The following is a 13,349-nucleotide window of genomic DNA, read 5'->3' as shown; positions in this document are numbered from 1 at the left end:
ACTGATCCGCAATTCCAGCATGCTTTAGGTGTTTCCCTTCTGCCATTCACCTGACTTAAATGAACAAATGATTAATAGACTTCTGTGGCATGATGAGGAGATAATGCAGTCATTTAACTCTGTAATGTTGGAACAGGGATGCGTTGAAGACATGAAGGACGATGGTTGCTGAGGACCAGGAATGAGAAACACAGATTTAGGTGATGCATTGATGCACATTAATAATGCAGAGAACGTAATAATTCAAGTAAATCTGAGTTATTGTAAATGAAGGGGTGATCAGATTATCAGTCATTTTGCCTCTTTGCTATTTCGTACCGTTGCAGGTTTGGTTGTCATATGACTTTTGTTTTTGGACATAAGGGGATGAGCTTTTTCATATTGGGTGTTTAGCATGTAAACTGCTCAACTATCAGGCTGTAAAAAGTTAAAATGAGGTGCAATATATTTTCCTGGATAATTTTTCAGAAGTTCCCAGATAACTGAGCGTGTGTACGGGTGAATGACTGAATGGAGAGCGAAGCTCTTTGGGATCCTCTGGACTAGAAAAACATTATACCAGTACAGACCATTTACCAATAATTTATGATAAAATATGTTTAGAAATAGAAGAAAACGTGCTTATTGTAGCACAGAGGGGAAATTTTAGCACTTTATAATAAAAAAATACTTAACACCAAGAAACAAATAAACAATGTTTTAAGTAATTTTAAGTTGGCAAGTCCAAGTTTTAAGGCATAAAATGACAGTGAATGGGAGACGACAGTTGTGTTTTTTTTTCCCATTTGGATAACGGTTGAGTCATTAAATAATTTGTCCCATATCTGATGTCACAGGGTTTTAATAAACTCATTAAATTTCACAGCGGCTTACGAGAGTTTTCATAACTTCGCCAACTAAAAAAAAATATAATTTCAACGAGAATGTTACAAGGATGCAAACTTTTTTACAAATGTAATCCATCAATTGATGAATCAATCAGTCTGTGCATGCACATGTGTGAAATGCTGTGGAACATGCATTAAAAGTTGCAGACGCGTGAAATCTCTCATTATCAATCCAACACAGATTATGGACAGAACGGGACGGTCAGACCTGCAATAATTTCTACACGCCGTTTTCTACTTCTGATTGGTTGAAATCTTAAACGTTTTCCCCAACTGCCCGAATCACAGGCCACAGGAAATCAGTCCCTGTGCATCTCGTCCATCTAGTTCTGCACAAAATGATGCAGTGACTTAAAATGGAGCATGCAATTAAAAAAACAAAACAAAAAAATCAAACATAATCTGCACCTCAAACCAGTTTTTCAGTGATTCCTTGTCAAATACTATATTGTGCACTTTGCTGAATTTATAAAGCCCAACATGATGTCTAAGTCACAGCATTAAATTCAGGAATATTTCTCCATTATTTCAAGGATATTTGCTTTGAATTACTTTATCAAACGGGAGTAGACATGTTAGTTGCACCCCACCGAAGGAGAGCCTCACTTCGGGTGCCATGCCTGGGTGAACCACTGACACCGCCTCACAGCAGCCAGGTGACAGCTGGGACAAGCTCCAGCATTTTCCCCACGATATAGAAAAAGAAAAAAATAAATAAAATAGGTTGAGAAAATTGTATGAATGAATCATCATTTGCTCACAGCAGTTATTAGTTCCTAAATGAGCAAAATTACCTGGAAGTGGCTAAATGGCAGTCATAATGAGACTTGGTCGAATTCTCTAAAATGTTAAGGAAATGAGCTTCAGTGCTTCCATAATTACCTCATTTAACATAAAAACATTAGACTGTTCTTTGAATTAAAAACGGAGACAATTCTGTTCCGCAATTCAATTCGATTTTTTTTTTTTTTAATTTTCTAAACTGATGCTTATGCAAATTAACGAAAGTCACGCAAACGAATAAGAAGGACGGCTGGTGTTGGCAGTGCCTAAAGCTTTTTCATTACTTTTTAGGATTTCTCCAACTTTATAATGAAGAGTTATTTTACATCATATTTCAGGTCAGTAACATGATTTATCTCATCAAATATATCTGAAGCTGCTAAAAGGAGATTAGTGTTGAGAAACTAAATTTAAAATAAGCTAGTTTTAAAACTTAACATGTCTTGATTCAAATGGCCTAAATTGTGGTTTTAAATCAGTAATGTATTCTGACTTTTTGGCCTATTGTTACTTGTAGTTGCAGCAGATGGTTTGCTAGGATCGTTTGAACTGCCTTTTGTCTGTGTGGGAAAACAATCAGGAGAAGTTCCAGCTTTTCACACTCATCTGTGAAAGGCCGTAAACACGGCAGGGGTTTCTAGCTTCAGATAGAGGGTCAGAGATAGCTGCTGGTTGGATGAGCAAAGATACGCCTTATTTGAATAAATTAAAGATAAGAATACGCCTTTTACTATAAAACTTTCTACACAGAAGTAACAAATCAGATTTCCTCTTGCAACTCTCCAAAGATGTCTTTGCACGTCTTTGCTTTTCTTCTTCTTTCCATTTATGTCAGGTAAATGAATGTATGTCTCCGTTGTTCTGCAGTTTCTGGTGTAAGTTTATGCATTGTCTTATATTGGATTAAACTCTGTAATTCTGTGACGTCAACACGCATTGTTGTTTTCCTTGTGGCCACACGTGGCCCGCCGAGAGGACCTGGGATCCAGAGGAAGAGAGAGAGAGCCAAACTTTTTCCAAAGTTAACCTATTTTAGATTTTCTTCCTTAACATTAGTTATTTTTGTTTGTCTCTTTTATACCTGCAATCTGTTAAGTCCCACAAAATCACAGCAATGTGGTCAGATTTTCACATGAAATAAGATTTTGTTTTATGAACTTTAATGACATTGAAAATCTTGGCTTTGGTTCTGAAATAATAGTTTTCTGCCATTTGGACACAAAACCAATGCTACACAAATTATGCATGTTTGAATTGTTCATACAGTATCAAATAAAGTCTTTTTTTTTCTGTTTCAGGTCTCATATATTTTCACCACACTTCAGAAAAGAAATTAACTCAGATTGTTCTCTTTTTTTGTTCAAAATCCATTCCCAATTTTTTTTCCAAGAAACAAGCAGGAAGTAATACCATAATCCCCGCAGGTTGAATATGGAATTAAAATAAACTCAATCAGTCAATTAATAAAATTGAAGGGGAAAAGCTTGATAATACGTCTGACTGGAATCAGGAAATTATTTTAAGTCAGTGCCTCTTAACCTTTCTGCTGAGTGGCCACTCAGACTGAAGGTAGTTGTGCTTGAAAGTCAAACTTTTTTACTTGTAAGCAATTTAAAACGTAATGAAAGTTTCCTTCAGACAATGTGTTAACTCTGCCTGAACTAATTCTTTAGATATCTCATCCAGAGATAATTTTTTAACAATTTAAACCCTTTAAGTTTATGTTTAGGATGCAGAACCAAGTCTAACTAAAATACGTTCAATAACACCATTCAGTAATTGCATCTTTTTTTTTTCTTCACAGTTGCATAAAAAAGAATCACATCTGCTACATCTTTATAATCTTTTGAATCTGAAATTGTCTACATTACTGCGCAAATAATGTAGTCAGTTTCTTTCTATAACTGGCTCTGTTTGACTTGTAACCTGTCTTGGGATGAAACTTGTGATTGACTCTCTCGACTATTAGGCTACATGAACAAGCGAAGTTAAATTAAATTGAAATCATTGTTTTTTGTGTGTAGAATGTTGGTAAGAAACTGTTCAAATACTGGACATGCCAAAAAAAAACTTGTTCTCAAACCTCCTGCGGTTTTCCATGATGCACCCTAGTTTAATTCCCGGAAACCCTAACCATGTGTGGATTCTTTCCAAGAATCAGGATTTTCTCTGTATGTCTTACAACATTGACCTTCATCCTCTCCATCCCCTGGACTCAAGTGAACATGGTAAGAAAGTACCAAATACATTTGGAGATCTTTTTTATTTTCTTCTTCTTTTTCAGAGAACTAATTGGACATTGAGTCATTTATAGTCATCGTTGTGCTGTTTAGGCATCCATCCGAATGACAGCTGAGCACTTCTTTTAATAAAGTGATCCAAGTTCTGAGTAAAATTGCTGTCCTGATTGTAAGTAGAACGTATTAATGTCAAGAATGGCTTAATCAAAACATTTGTGTTTGCCTTAACACAAATGTGTGAGGAGGAGACGCGAGGAAAAAAGAAATAAAGCAAAGGAGTAGAAAGAGGTGAAAGAGAAAGTGACTCACACATGTCTCTCTCCTCCACTTTCCCACTCATGCATCCATTATTCAGTATACCTTGAGGTCAAACTCTCAGTGTCTTTTTGACATTTCTCCCATTTCTTCCACTGTATCACCCGATCCATTCTCCTCTCTGGGTGTTTCTTCTTCTCCATTTCAGTCACTGTCATACCTTCATTTTCCCCGGATGTGACCTCAGGGACAGGAAACCTTGCTGTGAAACATCAAATTTTTATAGATGTAGTTTCTTTTCTTCGTATATATATATATATATATATATATATATATATATATATATATATATATTTCTTTTTTTTAATTAAAGGCATATGTGGGTAGCCTTTGAAAAGTAAGAGTTTCTGACAGTAAAGAAAAAGTTCCTTCCCACTTCCTCGTCTCCTCTTCCTGTTTAATCCTGGTGCCCACATACTTGGCAGAACATTTGCGTCACTGGCAAAGTTCACATATTTGTGGTATATCTGTGACGACTGAGTCAGTGTTTGACCTTTTTTCTTTTTTTTTGTGCATTTTTTTGATTAAAAAAAAGTCGTTATCACAGTGACATCTCTCCAGATTGCTTTTACTCTTTTCAGAAAATACAAAATAATCCATTCCTAAACTAATGAAGCAAATTAGGACGTTCAATATTTTTTTTCTGAATAAAAGTAAATGTCAGATATGCATTGTGTTCCACACCTTTTGAAAGTCCTGATAAAGGCTAATATAACTTTTATTCTGAATTAGTAAGTGGGGAAAATCCCATGTTGAAAAACGTTTCAACTAAAATGTCTAATGCTTCAGTTTCTGACACTTTTTATAATTCATAAAAGATCAAATTAATCACTTTTTGTTCTCTATTTTATTGGCGTTTTTAGGAAGTTTTACTCAATCTGAATTCCCATTCTGCAAGGGTAAAAAAAAAAATGCGACACAGAAGTCTTTTTTTTTTTTTTTTTTATGTTGGCCATTATTCAGAAAAGGAAAGACTAGAGAATGTATCATGCAGCCACAGCATACTTGCTGGTCTTCATTAGTCTGTAAATGCTTACAGGATAATAGTTACTTATCTAAAATTATCAATAATTAAAAGGATTAAAACAGGTGGGAAAATGACCAACAAGAATGCAGGTTTAATTTGCAATCACTCACAGTGGATGGTGAAGAAAGGTAAGAGTTGTACCTTGATTTCACAACGTGTCACTAAGTTAAGAATGAATATGTGAAAAATACACCAACTGCTAATAATAGTGGAGGATCTTTTATGTTCCGGCCCTCAAAGCACCGGAAACTTTGTGGGAGTAAAAGCATTTGTGAACTTTTTGAAATACAGGGAGATTTTAAATACAAATGGGTTCATCTCTGCCAAACAAGTGAACACAGGTCCTTACGAGCCCTTTCAGCAAGATAAGTATACAGATAATATAAACAAATAAGATAAGCATATCAATATTAATTTAAAGTTCTAAGTGTGAGAACATCTTTATTAGAGTTGTCAACAATTGTCAGCAAACACAAAAACGATAAGAAAAAGAATGAAATCGCCTGAAGCTGCTCTTTTGCCTCCTGCTCATCCCTGTTCTTCTCACAGACACACCTGAAGGTTTCCTGCCTGATACGCGCTCCGACCTAACCAGGATACAACAACACATCAGTATGATTTATGTTTTGATTGATTTCTATCAACTTTAAGACAGCATAGGAACATTTAAGCAATTATAGAAGCTCGCATTGTCCACAATGGGTCCCCAACAATATAGATTTACACTCACTTGTGATTGCTGAGCCTCGTAGCCTGAGTTTCCTGTGATTTAGTGGCAGGAGTGGCACCCAGCATTGTCTTGTTCTGCTGTAGCCCATCTGCTCAGGAGCCAATGTGTCGACTCTTCCACAGGCCTTTGTGGTAACAAGCGATCATTTCAGCTGCTGTTGAATTTTCATCTCCAACCAGTCTCCCCATTCTTCTGGCGTCAACAGGGCATTTTTATCTACACAACTATCTGATACGTTCTCTTTATTCGTACTATTCTCTTTTAACCCTAGACATGGTTTTGCATGAAAAACCTAGGAGATCAGCAACTTCTGCAAAGCTCAGATCAGCCCGTTTGACAACAGGAGCTGTGCCACGCTTAGGATTACCTACATTTTTGTTCTTCCCCATTCTGATACTCTGAACTTTAGCATTTTGTCTTCACCACCTCTAGATGCCGAAAGGTATTGATCTGCTTCCATGGGGTTGACTGATTTGCTTGCGTGAGCAAGCAGCAAAACAGTAGTTGCTAACTAAAAACAAAGTGTTCATCATGCCACCCATGAATGTGCACGTTTAACAGTGTCCGCGCACCACACTGACTGCTGCACTTTTCTTTCCATTTGATCAGAACCGTTTGAATAACCCCAATAGCAAAGATATTAGTTTTTCCATCAGTCTGGACTCCAAACATCTGCACTCATGAGCAGGAATAATGGGGTATTAAAGAAATAGATGGATGGACCTACCTTGGTGTCCAGGTAGAGGGACTTCAGAGTTTGGCTCATCACTTTAGGTCCTTTTAATCATTTCTCTGTTAACCTTTGCCACTGTTAAGTGAAAGACAAGTGGGCTCTTCTCTGGTTGAGTTCTGTGAATTAAATTTTTTGTCTTCTCGGTTCTGTTTCTTCCGCATCTCCTCTGCAATGTGTTCTGGGGGGGCTACACTGCCTTTTCTCACTTGTAACACTTAAGTAGGCATAGAAAACCACAGCCTGATTGAAAGTCTATGAGATGGAGTACTTGAATTAATAGACAAGAAGTAGTAGCGTGGATGTGTAGGAGCAATTTATCCCTGAAATTTGGAAAGCAAAGAAAGACGTTTTAATGGAGAAGGGCAACGAGACAAAGGAGGAGAGAAAAAAAAAAAGAGAATTCAACAGAAAATGTTTGCATGGCAAAACAGGCAGCTAAGACAATGGAGCCCCGCCCACTAAAACCTGAGGAGATGCAACAGATGGCAGAAAATGCAGATTGTAAAAAGAGGGAAGGGAAAGAAGTAAGTAGAGGCGAGAAGGGAAATCTGCAAAAAGAAAAACAAAAATGCTAAAAAGCAATGTAAGTAGTTAAAAAAATGAATAAATGAAGTGGGAAGAGGAAAGCGGGGGATGATAATGATCCTGAGGAGTTTAGCGGGAGAGCTTTAAAGGGAGCAGATGAAGGGGGATGACAGATGAGGGGAATGACAGAGAAAAAGGAAACAAAGGAAAATAAATGGTGAGGACAAGATGACAACTGAGATAGAAAGGTAGATGTCTTTCTTCCCCCTGTCTCTCTTCGATCATTTGTAATACTTTATCACTCAGCGTCCAGCCACCGTTTGAGGGTTTCCCTGTTATTACCTTAGAATCTCCGTCATTCATCTGCTCATCCTCTCTTTATGACTGTTCTCCATTTCTTATTCTCTCCTGCTGCCTCTTTTCTGTTTCAGATATTCATTTTCTGATAATGTCACTGGCAATACATCATGTCACTGACACTTCTTCCGTCTCGGATGTGCTGAAAAATGTGCAAATGATGGAAAAAGCTGAGGGAGAAATTGTAGATGAGCTTCATCTTTCTCCTCTTACATTTTAGAACAACCTTGTGACAACAAATTAAGAGGACAGAATGTGTAATTGTCATTTGATGTATAGACGCTTGTCGTTCCTTAATTTAACTTGATTATAACAACCGATGTACTTCAGAAGCTTTTTCCTAAAGCGTTGTCTTCGAGTCATGTTGTCTTTGCCAGCAGTATTCTCACATATTCCATCTTAGCAAGAAATCTGGCAAAGCTCAGTAAACCTTTAGACAATTTTCAACCACTTCATTAAACATTTCTGGAAAGTCTTGCTAGTCATATAGTAGTTAATTGCATCACATGACTGCACTTTGTCATCTCTGCCATTGCTCTTTGGTCGATGCTGCTTCTGACGGTTGATCAGTGCTCACTGCTGCTGCTGTTGAGCGAGATGTCAGAGGTCCTTAATCACAACGGAGACAGCATCACTCTGGAGATAATTGTTTTGTTGCCCGCTGAGGCTCCATCGCCCTCCAGTCTATCAGCACACCCTCTCAGTTTGAGACAGATACTTTGGACAAATGAATTTCCTGCCTTGATAATGAACCCCTCTTCATGCCTTACTCATTATGGTGGTCCCACTGATATTAGGAACCCCCTTACCTTCTCTAATAATCCACTTTTCACTGGGCCTTCCACCTGCGAGGCAGTCATGATTAAACCTATTCTGGAAATAAAATCTGACTTTGATCTGGATTTTTTTTTCCTGTGATGACAGGCTCGTTTTGTGTAACATCTTCCTCTCTGAAGTTTTTGGGGAAGACGCACTGCTTGCCCACCGGCTAATTTTCTGCAGGACTGCTCAGTTTGTTAATCTTTAATAACGGCGGCTGTTAGTGCTGAACCTCACATAGTGTGGCAAAAACATTTTTTTTTTTTGAGAATAACAGTGGTGTTAAAGTAGAAAAATAGAACACTAAGAACAGACTCCTGCAAAAGCATGTTCAATTATTAAAGTTATGGGATCTTTTTTATTACCAATAACATGTGGCACGACCATATGTGGTTGCTGCTCAAAATTTTGAACTCGTAAAGGAAACCACTAATTCATTTTTTTTTTTTTTTTTGCTCTGTTGCAGTTGTTTTAAGCAGGGCCTGATTCAACCACGGTATCTCATTAAAGAATTATAGACTTTGAGTGTGTTGATGTAGCATCTTAATCAGATTGCAGAAAAAGGACAGACTAAAATGCCAAAAGTTAAGTAGAACCGAAAAGAGAGTAAATGAGAAGACACCTGAGTTCAGGAGACGTGAAGCCTGATGAAGGAAAGGAGTAAAGGAGTAGAGGACAGGAGCTGATGAGAAGCAACATGGGTGAACAACTGGGGGAAAGTAACCATGCTGAGACAATTAGTCCCACCTGCAGCTTACTTAAAATGTGAATATCTGTATTTGTGTGTTCTTCGGTGAGATGCTTGAGTGCATTGTTCATCAAATGGGCCGTTGTGTTTTTCAGTGCTTGTTGGCACGTGTGCAGAGGCGGGTCTACTTTATACAGTATTTGTCATCAAAGGTGGCACAAACTTGGGGTTATGTTACATAACAGGCAGGGGGAAAAAAATCAGTGCTGATATTTAGTAAGATGTCTATTGTTTGAAAAACCTCCAGATACTACAGAAAAAATACACCCATGTCACTGTGTTACAAATTAAAGTCCCTTTACCTTCAGCATCTCCTTAATAGTTGCCTTTCTGCATTCTTGAATCAATCTGCCCATTTTACTCTGACTTCTGACATCACCAAACCATTTTTCTCAGTCCAGCTCACTTGATATTTTTTCTTTAGTCTCCATAGTTTTTTTTTTTTTTTTTTTTTAATTTTTATCGTCAATTAAAACTTCAGTAAATTGACTGATTGGGCAATTCCCAATTCCACGCACAGCTGTTTTCCATCTCCTAGTTTCCGTCCGCCTCCTCCCAACCTCAGATGTTCTCTGCCGTCTTCGGATTAGTTCTTCTGGTGCCCTCGCCATTTATTCCTTCCCTCCTTCCAACGTATGCGTTGCAATTTGATTTTGCAGTTCTCCACTGGCTAGGGACTAATGATTCTACAAAAAATATAACAGCTCTCCAGTGTTCACTGTTATCCTATTATGTAATGTTATGGCTTTTCGACCAGAATAAAGTTTCTCTACCTTCTGTTCAGCAGTCCCTTTTGTTTGACTGGAGTCTCTGTAATACCTGGGCCACCCAGCAGACTATAAAATCCAGGAAGACCTGAGGGGGGGAGGGAGATTCTGTGAAAGTGGGAGACCTAAATATGCACAATAAGCCTCTATTTGTTTGTCAGCACTAAAGAGTGACAGCTGACCAATCCACTTCAAATCGATGTCAGTGAGGCATCATGCATTGATGGAACAAAGGGAGGGATCCATTGCTTAGATGCATCTTAAGTCATAATCAAGACACAAGCACATAAATGTACAAATAAACAATGATTTATTTTTTTTATTTATTTTTTTTTCCCCCAAGAAGCGTTATTACCAGGCTCATCATGTGAGGAGCATTTAGTCACCATAGAAACATGTTCGGTCAAGATGCTCGGAAGGAAACAGCTGACGACTGAAGGTGGGAGAGTGATTGTTTGCTCAAAAGAGGTGTTGATGGGTTTTGCGGGTACGTGCCACCTCTTTGATGTTCATGATATAGTTGAGCTTTTGGCAGATTTTAAGATATAAGAGGACCATAAAAAAAAAAAAAGGAAACCAAATAAAATGATTGAAAGAAAGATAATGAAATGATTAGAGAAGACGTTCACGGATAATAAACCGCCCGCCGTCCACCTCTGATTGACTTACTTAGGCCTGCAATGCCTGACATTTACCACACTGAAAAGAAATAGGAAATAAGGGGCTTATCTCGAGGTTCTTCAAAGTAAATCTGTTGATGACATGCGGCTATTCTTAAAATGTGTGAATGATAACAACCTAAAATTAATGCAATTTCACCCCGAAAATAATATAACATATTTTTCCTTCTTCCAGTCTACATATTTTCAGTGATCCAGGGTCTGAGTAATGAAGAGAAACACACTGACCAGTTATATATTAGTACTAGTAGGAATTTCAGTGCCCTTTAAAACATATTAAACAATGATAAATGGCTTCTCAAATAAACAAAAAGTGTTACAGGCATGTAGATTAATTCACCACAGATCAATACTTCTTTGAATCCACAGTTGCAGTTCCAAATCCTTTGGAGTACGTCACAAGCAGCTTTGTTCATCAAGCGACTGACATTTTTTGCTATTTCTTTTTTTCAAGAGAGCCAAACCTCAGTCACTTTGGCGATGGAAACCAGTTTTAACTTTAACTACAGGCATATGTTGAATACCTGTATTTAAAACTAACATTTGCAGGCAGATAAAACACTTTAGCTTCCACTTTTATTTAAACAACCTTTCATTAGGGAAATGACATCTTGTTCCTCCTTTGTTTTCCTCTTCAATAACCACTGGGACCAGGACCAAAATTACCTTTCAAAGTGAAATCTTACCATTCGTTTTATTCTTTCTCAAAGAGTTGCTTTACCTTCCAAGGTCATTTTACTGTGTCCTCGGGGGTCAGAATGGTAATGAAGTGCCAATGTCTTAATTATAATCTTTATGTGAGATAAAAGTTTACAGCTGTCATAGACAAATGGGCCGTTCTTTGCTTTCCTGGCAGTTTATTGGCTTGGTGTGTCATTGTGTGTTGCCAAGGGCCATAAATAGAAAAAAAGATGTTCAAATTTAGGAGAAAATAAAATGTTTTGTTACCTATTCATGTCATAAGCCTTCTGCACAAGAAAGCAGATGCTACTCGTTCGTATGACTGATTGATTCTTTGAGCACATGGACATGAAAATTGCTGTATGACATCAAAAATTACTAAGCTTTAGGGAGGCCAATCTATACATCGATCTGAGCTACAAACAGGATTCCTAAGCTCTCAAAGTAACATTCAGCAGCCCTGCTGGTCTCAGATTGTGTGATCAATGAATGTATTGATGTTCAATATGGAGCATTTCAGGGATTGTGGCTCAAGATCCAACAGTGTGATCGAGGCTTTTTTACGTAGGTAAGGTATGTATCCATTTTACATGACAGGAAATATATTGCTGTGAATGAATGACGTGTGGCGATTTCTACATTTTGCATGTTTGCATGGATTTGTTGTACCTCGCTCAGTCTTTGCATGTTGGAGTTTTGTCTGTGACCTTTTGCTATTGATTGTATGCAAGCTGTGATTGGAATAATCACTTAGTTGGTATGGAGACATGTCACTGAGGCATTTAGCCGCTCACCTAAGCCAAGCAAGGATGTCTCCTGATATGTCTGCTATATATGCACTGAATTGTTGTAAAATGAGTCATTCAAATCTACTGTTGAATACATTTATCTATAAATCCTGTACTAGTAAGACACACTTTTGAAGAGCATGGTTGTTTTGCCTTTTTTTTTAATTCTAATTCCTCTCGGCCAGTAAAAAGACATCCTGAAGACAGATGGGTCTTCTCTATCCAAACAACCAATTATCTCTAGACGATGACCGACTGACCTAAAATGTGGCCATATGTTATATTGTAAAGCACTTTAAATTGACTTGTAGTCAAAGTGGGCAACACAAATCAACTTGATGATATCTTCAAATTTTACACCTTGTCCAGATCAGTGAGGGTGTCCAAGATGACAAGAAGCATCATCTCTTCAGCATTTGCTAAAATACTCCTTAATCAGCCAGAGTTGGATCTACTCTAAGCCACAATCATTATCTCTGCAGTTAACATGTTCAGAATTTTCTATTCCCATCCATTTTTACCAAAGCAGCCAGAATCCACCTATTCATAATCCCCAGACCTTTGACCGGCCATGAAAATCACACATATTTAAAACATTTCCAAAATAACCACAATTATTCATCGCCTCACTAGGCTACTTCGTTTACAGTACCTGCATAAGAGCACATATTAAACAGTTCTCACATGCTTCAGTCATGTTTCAGTCCAGATAAATGCGTTGCATCATTAAACTGAAGATATCCCACGCGTTGCTGGGGATAGAAAACCTGCAGAGGTTCTGAACCATTAAGATCTTTTGAGTATCCAGAAAACTCTCTGTATGGACCCTGAAAGCAAATCAAATCACAAGAATTTTACACAACTTGTGTTGTCAAGCAAATGAAAATAACCAGAAGTATGCCTCTGTGTATTGTGTTGTAAAATGAACTTGTTTCAGTGACTCAGCATTGTGATGCAGTCCTGGTGAATAATAAAAAATAAATAAAAATAAAAAATCACCAACCAAATTATTGGGCATAATCCCCACACAAACTTATGTCTGTCTTCACATTGTCATGCTTGCTTTCATAAACATTCACAGCAAAAACTAGAGAGTTAAAATTTCAGGGTTAGACGTGTCAGAGTTAATTTTAACTCATTAAGTGTTTTTTTTACATTTAGCGATTTAAATGATGCCCAATGTTGGAGTTATTTCGCAAAGTTGATTGCGTTGGTGTTGAATCAAATCTGCTGGGAGTAAAATAAGCTCCTCCCCTCTGCTTCACAGTC

This window comes from Poecilia latipinna, unplaced genomic scaffold (assembly GCF_001443285.1).
Source record: "Poecilia latipinna isolate Pla-1442-1.1 unplaced genomic scaffold, P_latipinna-1.0 Scaffold44, whole genome shotgun sequence".
In the NCBI taxonomy this organism is placed as follows: domain Eukaryota; kingdom Metazoa; phylum Chordata; class Actinopteri; order Cyprinodontiformes; family Poeciliidae; genus Poecilia; species Poecilia latipinna.
This window is presented reverse-complemented; position numbering follows the sequence as displayed.